General features: G+C 45.2%; 1 protein-coding gene across 6 annotated transcripts in view; it reads left to right on the forward strand.

Annotated features, from left to right (window-relative positions):
* Window positions 1-5,594: 5,594 nt before the first annotated feature.
* The window catches only part of LOC138576134 (uncharacterized), a 466,688-nt gene continuing 450,931 nt past the window's right edge, over window positions 5,595-21,351 (forward strand). For 5 of the 6 annotated variants that reach the window (XR_011303958.1, XR_011303959.1, XM_069649535.1 and 2 more), the window contains exon 1: window positions 5,595-5,643. The gene's annotated coding sequence lies outside the window, so the exon portion shown is untranslated. The remainder of the gene's footprint in view (window positions 5,644-21,351) is intronic. The other variant, XM_069649536.1, reaches the window with a different exon arrangement.

Here is a 21,351-nt window from a genome sequence, read left to right on the forward strand (position 1 = left end):
CCAGTCAGGGAGGATTAACAGATGAAGGCACAATTTGCAGGACCCATGGCCAGCAGGGGACCTGATGTCAAAACCTGTTTGTTAAAGGAAGTCAACAGTTCTAGCAGTGGGGTATAGTCTTCAGCTAGGCCCCGAGATCTTTTAGTGCCCATTAAGGTGAGGAAAACAAAGTGTCTTCTCTCCTTGAGATCCAAGGTAGATCTTTCGGTCTCCAGGTTGTTGGTTAGGACAAGGCAACCAAGGATGTTGGACTTCACCTCAGGAATAAAGAACTGGGACAATGAAGACAGATGTGGGGTTTACATAAGTCTACTATGCACCTCTTTCCTGTGGCTCACATTTACCAATGGCATTAAGGCCTGTGTGAATATCAGTGCATTTGCGGGTAACAGTTATATTTAGATTGTGTAGCACATCTGTGAATATTCGATAATTAAGGATTTCTCAGTCCCCTGACAAAACACCCACAACTGTTTCCTTTGTCCGTCTAATCTCCCTGCAGAGCTGAACAATGTCTCATAGTTATAGTCCCTCTATACAGAGCACTTCTCGGCCTTCCGTGATTCTATTCTGAAGCATTTTTTTATTGCAGCAGTGCATGATTGGAATATGTCTCCAACATATTAAGTAAAGGGCATGGAAATATGGGCAATGGGGAAAAGGTTAGTAGTCAAAGGTAAGTGATTAAGGTGGAAGGGCTAGGATGAAGTTTTAACAGAAGGTGGGGAAGACCTATGGATCAGGGTTAATGTCTGATGGGTTAGAACTGAATGGTTATCCGTGAATTGTTAGGGTTTATGGGTGAAGAGTTTAGGGGAGAAGGATTATGGTTTAGGGGTGAAGGGACGTGATTGAATGTTAGGAGTGTATGCGCTTGGTTTGGGTAGAAGGTCAGGAGTAATGCATGACGGGTAGGTGTGATGGGTGTAAAGTTTTTGAAATGATGACGTTAGACTTGGGGGGTAGTAATTACGTACTATTATTTTCTCTGTACGGAATATGCATAGAATCAGGTGAAATGTGCTGCGCCTCTCTCTTGATTCTCAGAGTAGTTGGGATCTTCTTATTTTAACACAATGTAAGAATTTAAACGAATGGTTTATGGAGTCTAGGATACACTATTCTCTTAGTTGATTTTATTGGTAGTGCTGTAGGTTAAGACCAAACACTAGTCTATTGCCTTAAGCTTAATTAGATAACCATTACTATCATTATAATATTTCCTTAGGTCCTCATTACCATAAATGTGTTGTAAATGTAACGCTCACTTCCTCTGACTCAACTCTAACACTTCTCCCATCAGGGTCACATCCCGAGCACAGCTGGCCGTACCGCCTACCTGCTCCTAAAAAAATCCAATGCTGGTTGTCCTTAATCTATGTATGTCCATTTAAGTATTGTCCCTGGTGACTGTTCCATTTACTGACATCCACGACCTGGTTAGAATCTCACTCAAAGTCGCCCAATTGTAAGAAGCTCACTGCTTCCTGTCAAATATGATTTCTTATCTATAGTATGTTCTTTTGCGATCAAAAGAGCATTGTTCCTCCTGTATAAAAATACATTAAAAAAATATATTGAAACATGTTAGAAAACTGTCAGCGTAATCGTTGTATTTAATGATTGAATTTGTAACGAAACAAATTTGAAAAGTGTAAACAGGTGTTTTGAGTTGAAAACTTCTTCTTCGGGGTGAAAATATTGATGTGTGTGGTTAGTAAGAAATATATGACTGTCACATTTATATGAAAGGAAACCATTAAATTTGCAATAATATTTGTACACATTCTGATATTTTCAGGAGAGCACATTTCTTTTTTTGCAAATATTTAGCAAAAATATCAATATAGAATGCTAGAAATGTATTATTCAGTATAATGTTGAGTGTTACAGTCCAATCCTTGACCCAGTCTATTGAGCTGATCTTAGTGAGGCTCCAGATAATGTTTTGTTCAAGCACTTTGTTAGGAAAAATGCCCACACACATACACAAACACACAAGTGTAGATGGCCTTGTTATATCTTCCATAAAGTCAAAGAGTCTTTTCTTTATTTCTTTTCTCATTCGAGCTAGCGACTCAAAGCTAGTGTCTTCACTGTTCCCTTCCTTTGAAGTCCTTTGAAGTGGTGAAACCCCAGTTCTGTGGGGTCTTATGATATTTGTCAATGCCTCTGAGGTAGTACGGTGTGTAAGAAACCCAACTCCCACAATAAATCCTTCCTCTGGTTTTCTTGGCTTTAACAGTGCCACTGAGCTCAGTGTATTGAGTGTCAGAATTTAAATTCCCACAGTGACAACCTTGTTTGGTTCTCTTGGCTTTCCAAGCAACCTTACACTCAACCTTTGGAGCATTAAACCACAACTCCCACAATGCAATTCTTCGTTGGTTCTCTTGGCTTTTGCAGCACCACTGTGATTGGCCTTTGGAGTGTTTGAACCACAACACCCACAACACACTCCTTCATTGGTTCTCTTAACATTTACAGTGATTGGCTTGGTTACTGAAACCTGGCTCTTGGGATTTGTGGTGGTCTCTTCACTACAAACAAAAAGGATCAGGCATACCCCTGGTCCGTCCAACCTGATGCTCACAGTTAGTATGTACTTGAACATTCATCATATTTGATGAATATTAATACATTCCTTAATATCACAACTCAATTCTCTACAAAGTACAATGAATACACTCAGTTCTTATTTATTTCATCTTTTCAGAATGCAGTATGCAGTACAGAAACCAATGCATTTCGGAGGTGTCTCCGTCTTCAGGGCTAACAACTGATAATAAAGCCAGTGCAAAAATCATATATCCAACAAATGTTGTGTATTATAGTCATGGTACACCAAAAGAAAATTCATTCAAGAACAAGAATAGACAAGTCAAGAAAAAAGATTAGCAAAAAAGGATAGACAATAAATCTCATTAGTGTCAATCTTATATACCATGTGAAACAATGCAGATGCATCACGTTCTGTCTCTCCACTACTGCCACTTCACTTCATCTTAAAGGTTGTCTGTTGTTTTGTTGCCTTACTGCATGCTGGTTCACAAGCGCTTATATTCGTTTCCACCTCTCCCACTTCAGGCACATCAAATTACTCATCATCGGCAGTTTACCAGCGTGTTGCTCTCTCAGCAGATGAGCCATTCTCCATGCTAAAGTCCACTACTCATCCACATCCCTCTGCTGACTCCCTGCTGCGTGTACTCCAATCAGAGTGACTCTCTGCAACCACTCTCTCTCTCTATCCCTCTCTCACTCGCTTCCTCCTCTGGCTGTCTTCTCTTTCTCTGCCCGACAGGAGCACTCGTGAGGTCAATGATCCTGAACATCCACAACAGAAACGATCCCTTAAGGGGGCAACTTCACGGGTAAGGGATTGAATATTAGTGATGAAGGGTTATGTTGAAGGTCTAAGGGAAAAAGCAGTGGGTGAATGTCTAGGGTCAGTGCTGAATGGATGACATGAAGGAGTAAGGTTGAGGGTGAGGGTTATTGGTAAATCGTTAGAGATTGAGTGTTTTAAAGGCAAGTGCTATAGGATTTGCACATGGTAAGGGGTGGAGGATTTGTTTGGAATGGTTATTGAAAAAGGATAGTGGTAAATGGTAGGGATTGATGGGTAGGACAGGGGTATGAGGATGAAAGATTTGGGACACATCATTTGGGTGTAAAGGGTTATGGGCCTTGCCTGAAAGGCCAGCGATACAATTTTATGATTTAGCTTGCTGAAAATGTGAGGCAAATATTGTTAGTTGAAATCAACTCAAGGGAAATACTTTATCAATGTAAAGTATAGAAACTGGAGGGAAATGCACTCTGAGAAAAGCACTGGTGGAAAAACTACTTGAGGAGACACTAAAAAAATAGCATTCATTTTGAGCGTGCTATGTACATGTGCATGTCATAAATTGTAATAAACCTTATATTCTGTGGTTGTAGGTTGCTGTTCTGTGGAGTTGATATAACTTGGATTTCATGTCTAATGCTAGTACTTATCTAGTACTTCTGTTTTCCTTTAAATTGTTGGAGGAGTTCTGCTTTACCGTTTGTAATATAAATGTTTATTCGAATAAAAAATATTCCTCAAACATACATATTAATGGGCAAACAATTAAAAAAATAATTCAATAATACATGGTAAATAAATCAGACACTATTGCATTCTTTACAGAGAACGATAAAAACACACAATTTACATAGTTCTAAAATGCGACATCTTAAGTTCTTAGAAGCCCCCTTCTTAAATACATAGCGCCCTTCAAATACAACAACAGAGCCAAAGCCGTCTATTCCAGGGCAGGGCTGGCCTATAGGGCACTCTGGAGATTTCCCGGTGGACCTCTGCACCCTGGGCCTCTTTTGTGTGGTAATTCCAAATTTTCTCATAGGAAAAGCATTGGGCGTGCTGAAAATGTATCATTTGGGGCCACTTTGAACTTTATTTCCAGGGCCTCTTTTGGTCCCCAGTACTGATTTCCAGGGCCTCTTTTAGTTCCCAGTCCAGCCCTGGTCTATTCCATTTCTGCCATTAATAAGAAGGTCAAGACTGGCCTTTACTGATGCAGATCTGTATGTTGTATTGCTTGCAGGATCGTTTGTTTTCTGATTCTTGCATAACCCGGGCAGAACAGGATGAAATGACGCACATTCTCGTTTGGGGCACCACACACGGGGCAACTCGAGTCATCCGGATAGCCCACCCACATTGCAGTATTACCTCTCAACTGTCAATAATCAAAAGGTGCCCTTGCGATGTGCCAGCTATGACTTTTCCCCCTAGCCCATGCAAGGTACGGCTGTAGGGTTAACGTCCCATAAATAAGCAAGTGAGCGCTAGCCCCTTGTGACGCTTGTGCTACATTCATCCATCTAGCCCCAATTTCCCTGGTCACTGCTTCCTTAAATGATCTTACTTCATGCTGCAATAACAACACGGGGGGCGGAGGGGGCAGCTCAACGGGCTCACTCGCTTTACAAAGTGACTCCTTCACGGACCTCAGCCCAGGTATACTATGCCACTGGTCCTTGTGTAATGTAGCTTTAATAATAAGTGGCACAGCGTGGCATTTTTGTTACCACCAAATTATAAACCATCATATAGTGGGGCAGTCCCCAATTCTCTATGCACTGAGGCACATGAATTGGATCCTGGCAGGCTGGAAGTCCCAAGAGAAAAGAAAAAAACATCAAGTCTGAATGAGTCACTCGCCTTTAAGGTGGTGCTTATTAGGGCAGTTCTCAAACAGCTCAGAAAGTGCCCTTTCATTTCATTAAAATCCCTCAATTTCTGGTGCTTCTTAGCGTTGCGGGACAGATCGAATGTTGCCCAAATACATCAGAACGAAATTGGATGTATGTCTTTACTTAAGCAATATAACCCGAGGAGGGGGGGCAGTATCAGTCAGGTAATGCACCGGGGCATCAGTTACAAGCCCCCCCTCCGAGAGTTACATTAATATTAGCACACTGCACATTGTACCAGGGTACAGCTTGTTAATCGTTTCTCAACTCGAGAAAAAAACTACAAAAATATGGCTGCCATGGATCGCGGAAAAGGGAACTACATGTAGTCCCTTCTCCCTTTCCATGTCAGCCATTCGAGAGTAGGAATGGACACGATGGACACGGCAGCACAAGGTATGGGGGGAGGTGTGTAGGGGCCTAAATATGTGTAAAAGATGGCAAGAGGTGGGGAAAGGTGACACAGGGGTGCATGGCAGCACAAGGGAGCGCACTTACTGGATTCCCAGGGAGGGAAGATGGTGGCCTCCTGCTCTGGGGAGACTCAGAACGGTGTCTATACCGTTTGGTAAAGACCCTGTTCTGAGCCTCCTCATAGGCTGGGATGCTGCCACACCCCCTTGCCAGGTACTAATTATCTCTGTTGACCTACTGGAAAGTATTTTATGAACATGTAATCGAATATGTCAAACAGAATCTAAAATAAAATACATCGTATTTTGTATTGTTGCCTTCCTTTATCTAGGGGTGCAGAAGCCTGTACTTGCTTACCTCAGACTGCTGCCATCAATGTCTAATGAGTATCTCACTCTCTCACAAATCTGCTGGTGGGGCAAATCTGTTTTCAGGCATATGTATCGGGCAACTATTTTTAAACCTTTAGGTCTGCAGCCTTGAGAAATGTCTGCCTTTCGTTGAAACCATGTGCAAAATAACACTAGCTTGTAAGAAAAATAAAATTTTCTGGAGCTAAAAGTTTGCAGTTAGGCAGAATTTGCATAAGCACAATGCTTTGCTCATGTGGCTCTGAACGGATGGTGAGCTTCCAGTGATGGCTACTTGGTGATGCTGGTGCATTTCTGACTTAGCTTAGCTTGAGCTTATTCTACTTTCACATTCCAGGTGGAAGGCCTTCTTGAAGCCTTTTTGAACCCATCATGACTTTGCTGGTGTTTGCTACACATTCCCAAATCCACCATTAACAAGGCTATCAGACTATACTGCACACATGATCCCCTATAAGAGTGAAACCGCTATGCTGTTATCTGCAGCCTTTTCAAATGTCTGTGCTGGGTTGAAGAAGAAATGTAGAAAATAGCACTGCCCTCTTAAGACAAGGATGGGTTTCTGGAACTAAAGGCTTATAATTGTGCTAATTTGCCTGCCCACAATGATTTGCCCATGTGTCTTTGAACTGGAGGTGAGCTTCTACTGATGGCTGCTTAGTGGCACGGTGGCATGTGGGACTTGCCCCAAATGACTTTTTCTACTTCCAAGCTTTTAACTAACATGACATGCAATAGACCATGCAATGGAGGTCTCTGAAGAACTGTATAGATAGCTGGCCTTAGAGTTCTGTTACTTAGATGTCAGGATCCTTGATGTTGGCTCCGCTATGGTTTGGCACGCCTCTCACACATGACAAGAGCCCAGCCAGAGCCAGACATGTGACTCAAGCCAGTCTGGAGCCATGATCATCTGCACACTTCTAGTGGGTCCCTCTCTAACTTGACCTCCCACCTTTAGCAGCAGAGTTCACACCTGAACCTCTTGAGAGTGTTACTTGATGTCACCCCAAATCTCTAATCCCCATTCTTGTCCACTCAAAATGATGACGGGGAGGTTCCCCGGACAAAAACCTGCCTGCCAGCATGGCTTCTGTTTGTTAAAAGCCTATGTCATGTGAGTGTCATAGCCCCATGATGAATTGGTGACAGCTGATCTGCTGACTCACCATAATCCTCTGCTCACACAGAAGCCAACTCACTCTACAATCAATATAGGGACACTGAGCCCCTCCATGCGGAGTGACTAAAGGGGTGCAAAGATCGGTGGAATCCCAGAGCACAGTGCCTTCTCCAAACGATCAAATTTACATCCTGGGCTGCAATATAAATAGTTAGACATTTCTTTTGGCTCATAACATGATTTTGGATAATGTTGGTAAGGTTGTACTTTTAGTTAATTTCTTGCTGCTTTTATCAGTGTTTGGCCTGCAGTTGGATTTACATTAGTATCAACTCAGCCTTTTTTCCATCTGAGTCCGATAAACTGAGTACCATTAAGCTGGGTTATTGTGGCACCTGATATCCACAGTGTTACAAAATGGCAAAACATCATAACAAGTAACGGCAAGCAACACAAAGACAAGTAGTCATTATTATTTTCGTCAATTGTATGATTGGTTGCTCTCACTTTTAATATTCCAGTTCAGAACAAACGATTTAGGCACAGGGTTGTGTATTTCTTTTTGTATTTCTTTTGAAAGAGTATACTCATTAGCTCTTGGAAGTACACCTCTGTTTTACGAATGCGAGCAATGCCCATATTGTACGTTGTTCTGTTAACTGGGCGACATCAAAATGATTGCAACATGTATATGTTTGATATGTGCGCTTAAATGTTACTTCAATTTCTTTTTATGGTCTGAGTTCTTTGAAATGCATTTTTGTTGCAGTACTGTTAATAAACAATTTTAAGTGTAAAAAGTAAAAAAGTGGCCAGGAGCTTTCCTTCTGCTCAAGGCTATGAGGAAGCAACATCAGACACTCTGATATGGTCTAAAATGGTCACTGTGGGCACCACAATGCCTTGTGGGGTTCATAATGTGACAGGACGGAAGTGATTACAGCAGGAGTCTGCAACCTGCAGTTCCCAAAATATTTGGAGTCAGACCCCCATAATCCCTTACGATTGGTAAAGTTGGTTGGACCGATGGAAGTTGTAGTCCAAAACATCTTGAGAGCCAAAGGTTACAGACCCCTAGATTGCAGTCTTCTTTATTTCTTGGTCACACTCCTCTTAGGGGATACATTGTAGCTGTGCTTGAACTAGTACTAGTCCTGGTGCCCCTAAAGTCAGAAACGAATCCACATTGCAGCCTTTCCACGGCTTGGTAGCCGAGCATGTTCTGCAAGGAGCTGGCCAATCCTGCTGAAGTCTCTATGTCTCCTATTCCATCCGAGCCCCTTTGCACAGCTTTGGCATCTCATTTCACCACTAAAACTGAGGACAACCTGTCCACTCACTCTTCCTCTACAATTCCAGGCCCCTCTCCACCCGTATGTCCTCTTCCTTTCTCCTTCCCGCTGTTCACTCCCAACGATGTTTCTAGACAAGTCTGATCTATGAAAGTCTCCTCAAAGTAGGTACTTCCCTGCTCCTCCAGAACCATTAAGGACCACATTGACACCCTTGCTCCAGCCTTGGATGATTTATGCGATCACTGTTTTGCCACTGGAACCTTAAGCACTCCCTTGTGCACCCCCTTCTTAAGAAGAACTCTGCTGATCTTTCCTCTCTGGCAAATTATCACCCAATCTCCGTTACTGCTTTCCTGGGAAAACATCTGAAAAAGCTGGCCATCTCCCAGCTTAATCTACATACGGAATCTGTTGGTAGTCTCCATGACCACCAGTCTGGCTTCAGAGCAGACAAAAACACAGAAACTGCTCTCCTGTACTCCCATGAAGACTTGCTCTCCAATCGTGACTCTAACCTTCCTTTTGTCCTCATTCTCCTTGATCTATCCTGTGCTTTCGACACGGTTAACCACACCATCCTGCTCAATCGTCTCTGTGAAAACCTGGGTATCTCTGGTCAGGCTCTAGCCTGGTTGACCTCCTTTCTCACTGATTGGCCCTCCCAGGTCCAACTTGGGTCTTTCCTCCTTCTATCTCTCTCTCTTCTTGTAATGTTCCCAGGGTTCTAACCTCTCTGCCTGAACCTCTCGCCCTGGCTCTTTAACCACTACCTGGCACCTCTGGCCCATCGCATCTCTACCATCTTCTCTAACTTTCAGTGTTATGTGGATGACATCCAGCTTTCCTTCAGTCTCCCCTCAGCCTTTTCTGCTCCTTCTCTCATACCTGACTGTCAGCAATTCAGGAATGGTGTGCCTGCCACGATCTCTGGCTTAATGCCAGTAAGACTGAGATCCTCCTCATTGGGACACCAGATCTCGCCTTCTCTCTCTCACTCTGGCTGCCCACCCTGGGTCCTCTACCTGCACTTTGCTGTGAGGCTAAGAACCTTGGTGTCATCTTCAACTCCACCCTTTCATTCCCTCCTCACATCTCTGATGTCTCTAAGAAGTCACACTATCAGCTGCAGCTCCTCAGAGGTATTTGTCCTTTTCTCACTTTCCCCCAGAAGGTCACTGTCTCCAGAGCCCTGGCCCTCTCTAGGCTGCACTACTGCAACAGCCTCTTTCTAAATCGGCCTGCCTCTACTCTTCACTCTTTACAACTAATCCAGAACAGGACTGGGAGACTTCTCCCTGGGCTCAAGCCCAGGGATCATATCTCTCCAGTCCTGAAATCTCTCCTCTAGCTCCCTGTGGCTTCAAGGATCAAGTTCACCACACTCTGCATCGTACACAAGGCTTTCTGGGGCCGGGGACCACAGTACATCCAAAGTTCTCTTCCTAAGCAACTTCCTTCTCGAGCCCTCCACTCATCCACCTCCAACTCTCGAGAATCAGACGCTTCTCCAGGCAGAGAGTGGGGGGTAGATCTCTGTCATTGGCTGGGGCCTTCCTCTGGAACAGCCTCCCTATCTCACCCAAACTTGAGCAGGAACTCCTTCGTTTCTGGAAGAAACTCAAGACCTTCCTTTTCACGTCCGCTTTCTCTCTCCCTCTCCCTCTCCCTCCCCTTGCTGATGTCTCTGTCTGCTGCACATACTGGTTACCTGGCCACCCACTGAACTTACGGGACCAGGCTCCTGCACGACCAGTTGCCCTTGCACTGCCTCTGGGCTTCCCAACCATTTAAGGGACTGTATCTGCAACCCTACAGCCCCCTGCCTCTCTTCACTTATGAGCCACCTCCCGGCAGCACTTACGAGTTATTTTGCACACTCGCCTCCCCACTACCCCCTGGCACTTCTCCCCCCACACTTGCGTGATTTGAATGCCACAAGGTTGTTGTTTTGTCCTTCTTCTGTCCTCCCTTTCTTGTCTTGTCGCGCCTAGAAACACTTGTATACAGGTGCGTTATAAATTACTTATCATATCATATCATATCATATCATTACAGTCAATCAACAGGGTCAAAAACGGTGCAACGAAACAATTACCAATATCTCGTGTTAATAGAGGGCTTAATGCAGTGTTGCTCCAACATCCAAACACTATAGGTGTTACTGTCTCCCAGTTTATCAACCATAGGTGGATGGAGACAACCTGGCCCTGATTTACACATGTCCATCTGACTGAACACAGATGTCTAGGCTCAGTGCTTAACCTGCTGAGCTGCCTTGCTGGTATTCTGTGGCACTTCACAATGCACATGGATCTTCAGCAAAGGTGTTTGTGGGAAGGCTATGATTTCTGGACTTTGCAACATATGTTTCTGGTTTCCAGTTTGGCCAGAGAACCCATGGTCTTGGCACTGGGTGGCTAGAAGACGGTGTTATTTGCAAGTTCAGCCAGAGAACACATATTCTCGCCACTGGATGGAAGGTTTCTCATGAAGGGTGATTGCTGATAGAAATCCTGTATTTTTCTCCATTTATAGGTATCCAACTTATTTTAATGCATTCTTTTTAAGATTCATTTATTTTTAATGTTTTATTTTATTGGATATTTAAGGCGCCTATACAACAAGACAGTGTTTCAAAACGCCACAAGGCGAACGGGAAGGGGATAAGGGGGCAAATAAACTAGAATAAATAGAAACAAACAGTGGCCCTACTAGGCCTTGTGACATTCAGAATGTGCAAGTGCAGTGAAAAGAAAAAGGAAAAGGGAGGTAAGTACAATAAGGATCCCCAAGGGGGAAGAAGTGCCAAAGGTGCCCGTTGGAAGGGGCAACAGGTAAGTGCATGTAAGAGGCAAACCACCCGACAGGCGGGTGTGGTTCCAGAGGGCAGTACAGAGGGCGTGGGGGTGGGGATGCTGGTGGCAATTGGGCAGAAGGCCAGGGCCATTTAGCACTCTTGAGGGACCATGCTGCCATTCTCAGTGACATATGGTATGGTTAGTACGGGAACGTAAAAGGAAACGAGGAGAAGCAAAAAGTCTTGAGTTGTAACTTGAGGTGGTCTGGTTCCAGATGGAGAGAGAGAAGGAGACTGTGCCATAGGAGAGAGCCAGCTGAGGAGAGAAATCTGCCTCCATCCCTCTGCTTGGAGAAACATTTGATCAGTAGAGAGTTGGAGCAAGAAGATCGAAGGGATCTGGAAGGGGAGTATTTAGTAAGAAAGAGCTTCAGGTAGCATGATCCCAGGGCCCAGACAGCCTTGGTGATGATGCAAAGGGTCTTGAATCTGATCCTTGCAGCAACCGGGAGCCAGTGGAGGGATTTTAGAGCTTTGAGATATGGTCCGAGGGCTTGAGGCCAAGGATAAGTCTCGAAGCCCTATTCTGGATTAGTTGAAGAGGATGTAGTGAGGAAAGAGGCAGGTTTAGGAAGAGGCTGTTACAGTAATCCAGCCTAGAGAGGACCAGAGCTCTAGAGACTTTAAGCTTCTGGGCAAAGGAACGGAAAGGAGAGGGAGAACACCTTTAAGGAGGTCAAGTTGAAAGTGGGCCTTCTTGGCAAGGTCCAAGATGTGAGATGTAAAGGATAGAGAGTAGTCAAAGATGACCCCAAGGCTTCTGGCCTCAGTGGAAGTAGAAGGAGGTGAACCCATAGAGGGCAGCCAGAGTGCAGGCGGGAAACAGGGTGCAGGTGTCCCGATAGGAAGAATCCCGGTCTTACTGGCATTAAGACAGAGATCTTTGGAGGTGCACCAGGACTGGATGGCAGGCAGGCATTCAGGGATGAGAGAGGGGGTAGGAGAAGAGGAAGTGGGGAGCTTGAAGAAGAGTTGTGTCTCATCTTTGTAACACTGGAAATGAGGAGAGAACGCAGAATTTGACTATTTGCATTTTCTATAATTCATCTGAGCTATGCTATCTGTTTGCCCTGTTGCTTCTTAGCAATTCTATGGACTTGCTGTGATGTCCTTTTGACTAAAATACTTATACCTTGCCCTGTGAGACTAATATACTCTTAGTGCACACACTCTCTTACCCTATACTCATGAATCGTGACACACCTTTGACTCCACTCCTTGAAACTCAGATTCTCTTACCAGAACTCCTTTATACTTAGAAAGTCATTACTATTCACATTCTCTCAAACCACCTCCTTTCTATTAACATAGTCTTCCCTAACTCCTTAGTACTCAAATATTCTAATGCTCTGCTCTCTAATGCCCTCCCCACTCCTTAGTGCTCACAGAATTGATATATGTACCAGGTTATAGTTTTTTTATATAGCCAGAATATCCCTGCTTCTAAATATAGCAAAATTATCTACTAATATTATTGCCCAATTTAATGATAAACAATGTATTAACATCAGAAGGGTGCAGGCCTGAGTCGTCCCTTGTGGGATTCAAACTTGTGAAGTGAAGGCTGAGCCAACATCAACTACACATGCTTAACCAATGAGATGTCCACCCAGGAGATATCTGACCCCACTCCTTAATACACAAAACATGTTCTCCCACTTTAGAATGCTTACATACTCTTAACTTGAAATAATTAATAATGACAAATATTTGACATACTTTGAATTCTCACATACTCGTTCTACATTTTCCTTTATGCAAACTCAGAACCTGATACCTGGTGGTGTCCAGCACCAGCCTCAGTGGGGGAGTCCAATTTTCGACATTTTTTTAGCCAAACCCATAACACTTTTAGTCATATCCTAGGAATAACAGGTGACAGGTTCAAGGCACTGCACATACATGACCCACAGTTTGAGGCCTTTCCTCATTTTAAAATGCCCTTAGGCCCACAAAGCTCCCCTCTCTGTGGAATCTGCGTGGGGTTGAATTTCAGGCGCCTAGATTTGAGTGGTTTAGCCCACATCTACCAGAAATCTATTTTGTATCTAGGCTCATTCTAGCAATGGTGTAAATACAAGTATAGGAAAGACTTGTCCACACTACAAATGGGTATTTATGCTATCATAGCATCAAGCATCTTATAAGATGAACATCATGTGTTCAATTTCTAACACTTGTTCTGCGATTCTGAATCCTACCACAAGTATATGGTTTAATACTTGTGACCCAGGACTATGGGCAGGTCATCCAGATTCGATCGTCGATAATTTGCTTATCGTTTTTAGAGAGATATCTTACTCCTTCATTCTCTATACCCTTCATTCCTTCCAAGTCCTTTTTCATTATTTTTATCATGGTGTAAATATAAATACACTAACTCAGATGTGTAATAAAAAATGATGATTCCCTTGAAGAATATGGTGATGGGTCCCAGGAGATTCACACCACCAACAGAACTAGCGAAAAATAAGCACACAACCACAGAACCCACAAAGATCCAGTTTCAATGACTGCAGGACTGGTGTCCATAAGGCAGTGGTCGATTTCATAAGAAGTTTTAAGAAAGTTTCTTTGTTCACAACCTGTGAAGTTTTAAGGATAACTTTAGATGGGAATGAATGTTTTATTGAAAGGAATATTTTGCAAAGTGAGTACCGAGCGGTGCATTTTAGAGTACATCATCTCAGCCACATTGGTCAAAGTCATTTCAAGCCCACTTTCTTGTGAGTTTTTCCACTATTTCAGGTAAAATAGGTCTTCCTTTAACCATCTCTTGTTCTCATCATTTGCATTTCTATGTGACTCTTTTTACTTTTAACGCCTTACTCCCCCTTAGAAGCAGCCATACTGTTCCCCTAGTAGGGAGAGCTTCCACCTGGAAGAGGATCACTGCCACAGTGTAAGCAAGGTCAATAGTATGCTTCTACATCTACCGTCAGAGTGACGAAGATTTTCAACCCTTTGCAGAATCCCTAAATGTAAAACACAGACACTGCACAGAAAGGGGGGCGCACATTCAAGGTACATAGAAAGGTCTTGCTTGATGTCCAACCAAACAATAGAATCCCCACTGCCCCAGGCAGGATCTGGGGGCATGGCCAGGAGGAGGATGTTTTGTGACTTGTGGAAGGAAGAGATGGCCTTGGGAGCAAATGAGGTGTCACAGTGTAGAGTAATAGCATAAGAGCTGATTACCAGAAAGGGGTTGAAAGTATAGTAAGGCCCCTAGCTCCCAAATCCTTCTAGCAGAGCTGATGGTAACTATGAAGAGGGGTTTATGGTGAGGAGGTGAGGAAATGGATGTCAAAAGAGAGGGCTGAACAGGGACACTTCTAGTGCTCAAAGAGCAAGGGGAAGGTCCTGGGCTGAGTGACAGAGGAGGGATAAGGGTTTAATGCTGGAGCGGGAGTGTGAAATGTTCTTTAGAAGCCTCGAGATAATGGGATCATCAGTGTCTCATCCCTCCAGGATATCTCTAAAGGACCTAATGGCTTCCAATTGTGCCCTTAAAATGGAGCGGGCCAGAGCTAGTTGGATGCCCTCCCCAGGAATCTGGGTGCTCGAAGGAATTGTCAGAAATCCGGGAACCTGGTTCCGCGTTGACCCGTCGTGAAGAATATATTTCTTCCTACCAATGTGATTCTCAGGAGTACGAAAGGACAGTCTAAGAATCCAATTGATCGGAAGATGGTGTAGAGTCGTTGGGATCGTAGAGCTGAGCGGCCCGCAACTTCCCGGTAGATGATGGTTCCAGGTTCCAGCCAACGACTGCAGAATATTATACTGATTACAATCAAAAACACCCCTTTCAAGAGAACACGTAACAAAATCTCAACAGACTAACCTGCAGAAAACGGTTTAACCAGAAGTGTTTCATGCAAGAATGTCCTCTATACTGGGGTACTCTGGAGACCAGAAGAAGAGAAAAGACAATCAGTACCAGAGAATGAGTGGAAGAAATAATGGTAAGGAAAGGTAGGTTTCTTACCCTTTTTTCCCTGGAAGTGAACGTCCCTGGCAAAGTCCTTCTTCTTTCCTGTAGGAACAGTGTGATGGTATCTGCCCTCTGTTCGGTGGACCAAACAATCCAAGGTGTAAGAAGTCACTAGTCCAGCAACCACCTATTCCCGCCGGCACGAGGACGCCTAAAAGGTGCTCAGGAAGTCTCTAGTCCAGCACCAAGCCTGTACCCGCCGGCACGAGGACGCCTACAGCACCCTGGGGAAGGACAGGGAAGGGATTGGAGAGGGAAAAGGAAGGAAGGAAAGAACGAAGGTAAGAGGTCTCCCAAGCTTCGAGGTCCGATTTCGACAAAACCAAATCACTAGGCAAGAATAATCCATAAACAATCCGAGGTCAAGATACAAGAACAGGTAAGGATAATCCAAGAGCAATCCAGTAAACGTAATCCGAGATCAAACAAAACCACTAAATCTGAGCAAGAAAAAACCGCTGTCACTATTGGATCAGAAGCAGCGAGAAGTGGGCGCCAGATCATTAAGTACTTGAAGTACCGGCACCAAGATGGTCACGTGACCCAACACGTTTTCTATCACGTGGAAGATGCTGCGTCCACTGACGTAGTCTCCATGGCAACTTCCACGTGAGGCGTCGGGAACGCAGTTCCCGACGCAAATGTGTTCCGTGCGTAGAGCGTGGATACCGCAAGCCCGCCTTCTGTATGGTGGTATAACGGGACAGAAGCTTTTGGTGAGGATGAGACACGTGAACCGCAGGGGTGATACAAGACCTGGAGCGTTTTCTGACAGTATCCTCCCCCAAAGGACCCCCATGCCCCCGAGAGGCCAAAAATTGGGAAACCAACAACGGGGCATGCACATTCTGCTCCGGTTCCCATGTCCGTTCTTCCGGACCGTAACCCTTCCAGTCCACTAAGAAATACCTGGTACCACGAGAAACCCTGGTATCAAGAATGGAATTGACCTCATACTCCTCCACCCCTTGAACCAATATCGGAGACGGAGAAGCCGGTATCCTGGTGCTGTCTACACAAGGCTTAACCATGGACACATGGAAAACCGGATGTATCTTCCAAGAGTGCGGAAGTTCTAATTTGACCACCAATGGACTCAAGACGTCCTTTATAACATAAGGACCTACAAAACGTGGCAACAAGCATCGTCGACCTGGAATGCGTAGGTTCTTAGTGGACAACCATACCCGTGTACCTGGAATGTAGACGGGTGCAGGACGGCGATTCCGATCCGCGTATTTCTTCGCCTGTTCTTGTGCTTGTTTCAGATGTTCCAGCACCCTATCACGGACCAGAGACAAATCTTTGATACAAGATTGAACTGCCGGACAATCCTCAGGTAGATTCCAATCAAGAGGAAGGGTGCGTGGGTGTTGCCCATACAAGGCATAGAATGGCGATGTTCCCGTTGATGAATGGCTGGAATTATTATACGCGAATTCCGCCAAAGGAAGAACTGCTAGCCAGGATTCCTGATGTTGAAGGATGAGACACCTGAGGTACTGCTCCATGGTAGCGTTAACCCGCTCTGTTTGACCATCCGTCTGGGGATGGAACGCTGTGGAACACCGTTCATCTACCCCCAAAGAGAACATTAGATGCCTCCAAAAACGCGACGTGAACTGGGACCCCCTGTCAGAAACCACAATCTCAGGCAACCCAAAAAACCTGAAAACATGTCGCAAGAACAACTCTGCCAGCTTAGCAGCTGATGGCAGGCCTTGGCAAGGCACAAAGAGAGACATTTTAGAAAAGCTGTCAACCACCACCCATATGGTATCAAACCCATCAATCAAAGGCAACTCCACCACAAAGTCCATGGTAATCATCGCCCAAGGTCTGGCTGGCACTGGTAATGGTTGTAATAACCCCATAGGTTTCGCTGAATGGGACTTACACTGGGCACAGATGGCGCAGGTCAAGATATATTGCGAGACGTCTCTTCGCATGGAAGGCCACCAACACCAGCGTTTGAGGAGTTCAAGAGTTTTCTGGGAACCAGGATGCGCTGCGATAGCAGCGTCATGACACAAAGAAATAGCTGTACACCGGGTATCCTGATCAGGCATATAAACTCGACCCTGGACATAAGGAAGACCATGCAGAATATCCATGTTATAGTCTGCCAGTTCTGTGGGCTCTTTATCAACCCAGTTCTGGAGCGTTGACTTCAAAGTGGGTTGTAGAACACAACTACAGACCACTTGTGTAGGTAATAACAAAGACCCATCCTGTGGACGTGAACCATCATTACCCAGGCTTCTGGATAGCGCGTCCGCCTTGGAATTCAAGACACCTGGGCGGTAAGTCAAACTAAAGTTGTACATGGAAAAGAATTCATGCCAACGGGCATGTCTCGCAGTGGTGCACGTCAGGGACTGCAACGCCAACAGGTTTCTGTGGTCAGTAAAAACCTGGACCGGTAATTCCGTCCCAAGGAGATGATGACGCCAGATCATAAATGCGTCTCTTACGGCCAACAATTCCCGTTCAGTAACGGTGTAGTTACGTTCATAGGGCGTTAATTTGCGCGAATGGTAGGCGACTGGATGCAACTCCTTGGTATCAGCGCAGGTTTGGGACAAGACAGCCCCTACCGCGACATCCGAAGCATCAGCTTCGACAACGAATGGACGTTTGACATTTGGGTGTAGCAACACCGGGGCTGTAGTGAACGCGGCTTTTAAAGACTCAAACGCTATTTGGGCGTTATCGTTCCATAAATAAGGTTTCTTGTTACTGGTCAATTCGGTGAGGGGTGCAGCAATCGAAGAGAATTGTCTAATGAACCGCCTGTAAAAGTTCGAAAACCCCAGAAATGATTGTAACTCCTTCCTTGAAGTTGGTACAGGCCAGTTTAAGACAGCTTCCACCTTATTGCTACTCATCTGCACTCCTTTATTGGTGATGTCATATCCAAGGAACTCGACCTCACTCGCATGGAATACACATTTTTCCAGTTTGACAAAAAGACGATGCTCCCGCAAGCGTTGTAAGACTTGTGAAACATGACGTACATGATCTTCCATGGATGGAGAATAGATGAGTATATCATCTAAATAGACAATAACGAATCTGTCGATCATGTCGCGTAGAACGTCGTTGATGAAATTCTGGAATGTGGCCGGGGCATTGCAAAGCCCGAATGGCATCACCAAATACTCGAATAGGCCATATCGTGTCTTAAAGGCTGTTTTCCACTCATCCCCTCGACGTATCCGGACCAAATTGTACGCACCCCTTAGATCTAATTTGGTGAAGAATTCTGAAGACCCTAACTGATCCAGCAAGACAGAAATCAACGGGATCGGGTATTGATTACGGATAGTACCTGCATTGAGTTCCCGATAATCAATACAAGGTCTTAAGTCCCCCTCCTTCTTGGGTACAAAAAAGAGCGGTGAAGCAAATGGAGAGTGAGAAGGCCGAATAAAACCTAACTCGAGGGCTTTATCCAAATATTCTTTAAGGACGACTTCTTCCTTTTGTGTAAGGGAATAGATACGTCCCGAAGGTGTCTTGGCATCCGGTTTGAGAACAATGGGGCAATCATAGGGCCGATGAGGCGGCAGGATCTCTGCTTTCCCCTTGTCAAAGACGTCCTTATAACTTGTGTATTCGACAGGTAATACGGTGTTAACAACAGCTCCGATTGTAACCACAGAGTTCAACAACGCCCGACTAGGAGCTTCAGGTACTTCATACATGGACTCTAGGGAACTGCAGGATCGAGGGCGTTGCTGAGCACTGAAAGCGATAACCCCGGTCTCCCAGTTAACGACCGGGTTATGAAGCTTGAGCCACGGTAAACCCAGGATGAGTTTGTATTGCGGTGCCATAATGACGTCAAATGTGATGATTTCCGAATGCTCGGCGCCAATAGTTAACAACAACGGAATGGTATGTTCAGTAACAAGCCCCGAAAGTAGGGTTGAACCGTCAACCGCATTGACTACCTCCGGAACACTTTTTGACAACAAGGGAATACCCCATTTCCGAACGTATTGGGCATCAATGTAGTTACCGGTTGCCCCTGAGTCAAGAACAGCTGCAGAACTCCAAGGAGTGACCTGATCGTAACTCAACATGACGTCAATGTAAAAAGGCGTGGACAACGAGGAACCCTGCAGGGAAGAGCTCGGCGTAGGGGTTCCTTCTACGACCGGGCCTTGGCGTTTCCCGACTTGCGGGGTCTCTTTGGACATGCACTAAGCAGATGAGTAGAGGAACCACAATAAAAGCACAGATTGTTCCGTCTACGATGTTCTCGTTCTTCTGTCGTTAGCGGGCCCCTAACTGCCCCAATTTGCATAGGCTCGTCACCGCCAGAAACAGGGATTGGGGATATAGTGGTATTGACCGTAATCATTCTCTTCTCCCCCTTTCTTTCGGTACGTCGGGCATCAATCTGGAGTACTAGATCCAAGAAATCAGAAAAGGACGTAGGAACCACCGGAACCGTAGCTATGGTATCCTTTAACGTATCCGACAGTCCTTTATAGAACAGAGCGGCTTTCTTATCTTCCGGCCAACCAGTTTCAGCCACCAACTGATTGAACTTAGCCAAATACGATAATAAAGGAGTGTCCCCCTGACGGAGATTCAGCAATTCCAGATCCGTGGCCTGAGTCTTGTAGCGAGTATCAAACACCCTCGTCATAGCACTGATCAATGCATCGCAGTCGAACAACAGCGGACTGCCTTGTTCCAACAAAGGATTCGCCCAAACCGCGGCCATACCTCCAAGGTTAGATAAGACAAAGGCTGCTTTAGTAGTCGCATCAGGAAACGAGGTAGGCCGACACAAGAAATGCAGTCTGCATTGGTTAATGAATGTCCGAAAGGATTTTGGATCCCCAGTAAACCTTTCTGGGGGAGCAAGCGGGAACTGAGCGGCCATGTACACATGCGTAGAATCAGGTCTGACCGAAGGCCCTGCCTGACCTGAAGCGGAAGCGGAGGCCAAAGATGGTATTCCTGTAACCACTTCCCTGATACCGGCTTGCATTTCATCAATGCGCCGGTGGGTGTCAGCCTGGGTGGCCGTCATATCGGCACGTAGGTCGGCCACTAACTGAACCAAAACGGCCAACGGGTCATTCGCGGCATCCATAATAAGGCTTCTGATTCTGTCAGAAATCCGGGAACCTGGTTCCGCGTTGACCCGTCGTGAAGAATATATTTCTTCCTACCAATGTGATTCTCAGGAGTACGAAAGGACAGTCTAAGAATCCAATTGATCGGAAGATGGTGTAGAGTCGTTGGGATCGTAGAGCTGAGCGGCCCGCAACTTCCCGGTAGATGATGGTTCCAGGTTCCAGCCAACGACTGCAGAATATTATACTGATTACAATCAAAAACACCCCTTTCAAGAGAACACGTAACAAAATCTCAACAGACTAACCTGCAGAAAACGGTTTAACCAGAAGTGTTTCATGCAAGAATGTCCTCTATACTGGGGTACTCTGGAGACCAGAAGAAGAGAAAAGACAATCAGTACCAGAGAATGAGTGGAAGAAATAATGGTAAGGAAAGGTAGGTTTCTTACCCTTTTTTCCCTGGAAGTGAACGTCCCTGGCAAAGTCCTTCTTCTTTCCTGTAGGAACAGTGTGATGGTATCTGCCCTCTGTTCGGTGGACCAAACAATCCAAGGTGTAAGAAGTCACTAGTCCAGCAACCACCTATTCCCGCCGGCACGAGGACGCCTAAAAGGTGCTCAGGAAGTCTCTAGTCCAGCACCAAGCCTGTACCCGCCGGCACGAGGACGCCTACAGCACCCTGGGGAAGGACAGGGAAGGGATTGGAGAGGGAAAAGGAAGGAAGGAAAGAACGAAGGTAAGAGGTCTCCCAAGCTTCGAGGTCCGATTTCGACAAAACCAAATCACTAGGCAAGAATAATCCATAAACAATCCGAGGTCAAGATACAAGAACAGGTAAGGATAATCCAAGAGCAATCCAGTAAACGTAATCCGAGATCAAACAAAACCACTAAATCTGAGCAAGAAAAAACCGCTGTCACTATTGGATCAGAAGCAGCGAGAAGTGGG

The sequence above is a fragment of the Ambystoma mexicanum genome, chromosome 1p (assembly GCF_040938575.1).
Source record: "Ambystoma mexicanum isolate Mex_15411 chromosome 1p, UKY_AmexF1_1, whole genome shotgun sequence".
NCBI classification, from domain to species: Eukaryota; Metazoa; Chordata; class Amphibia; order Caudata; family Ambystomatidae; genus Ambystoma; species Ambystoma mexicanum.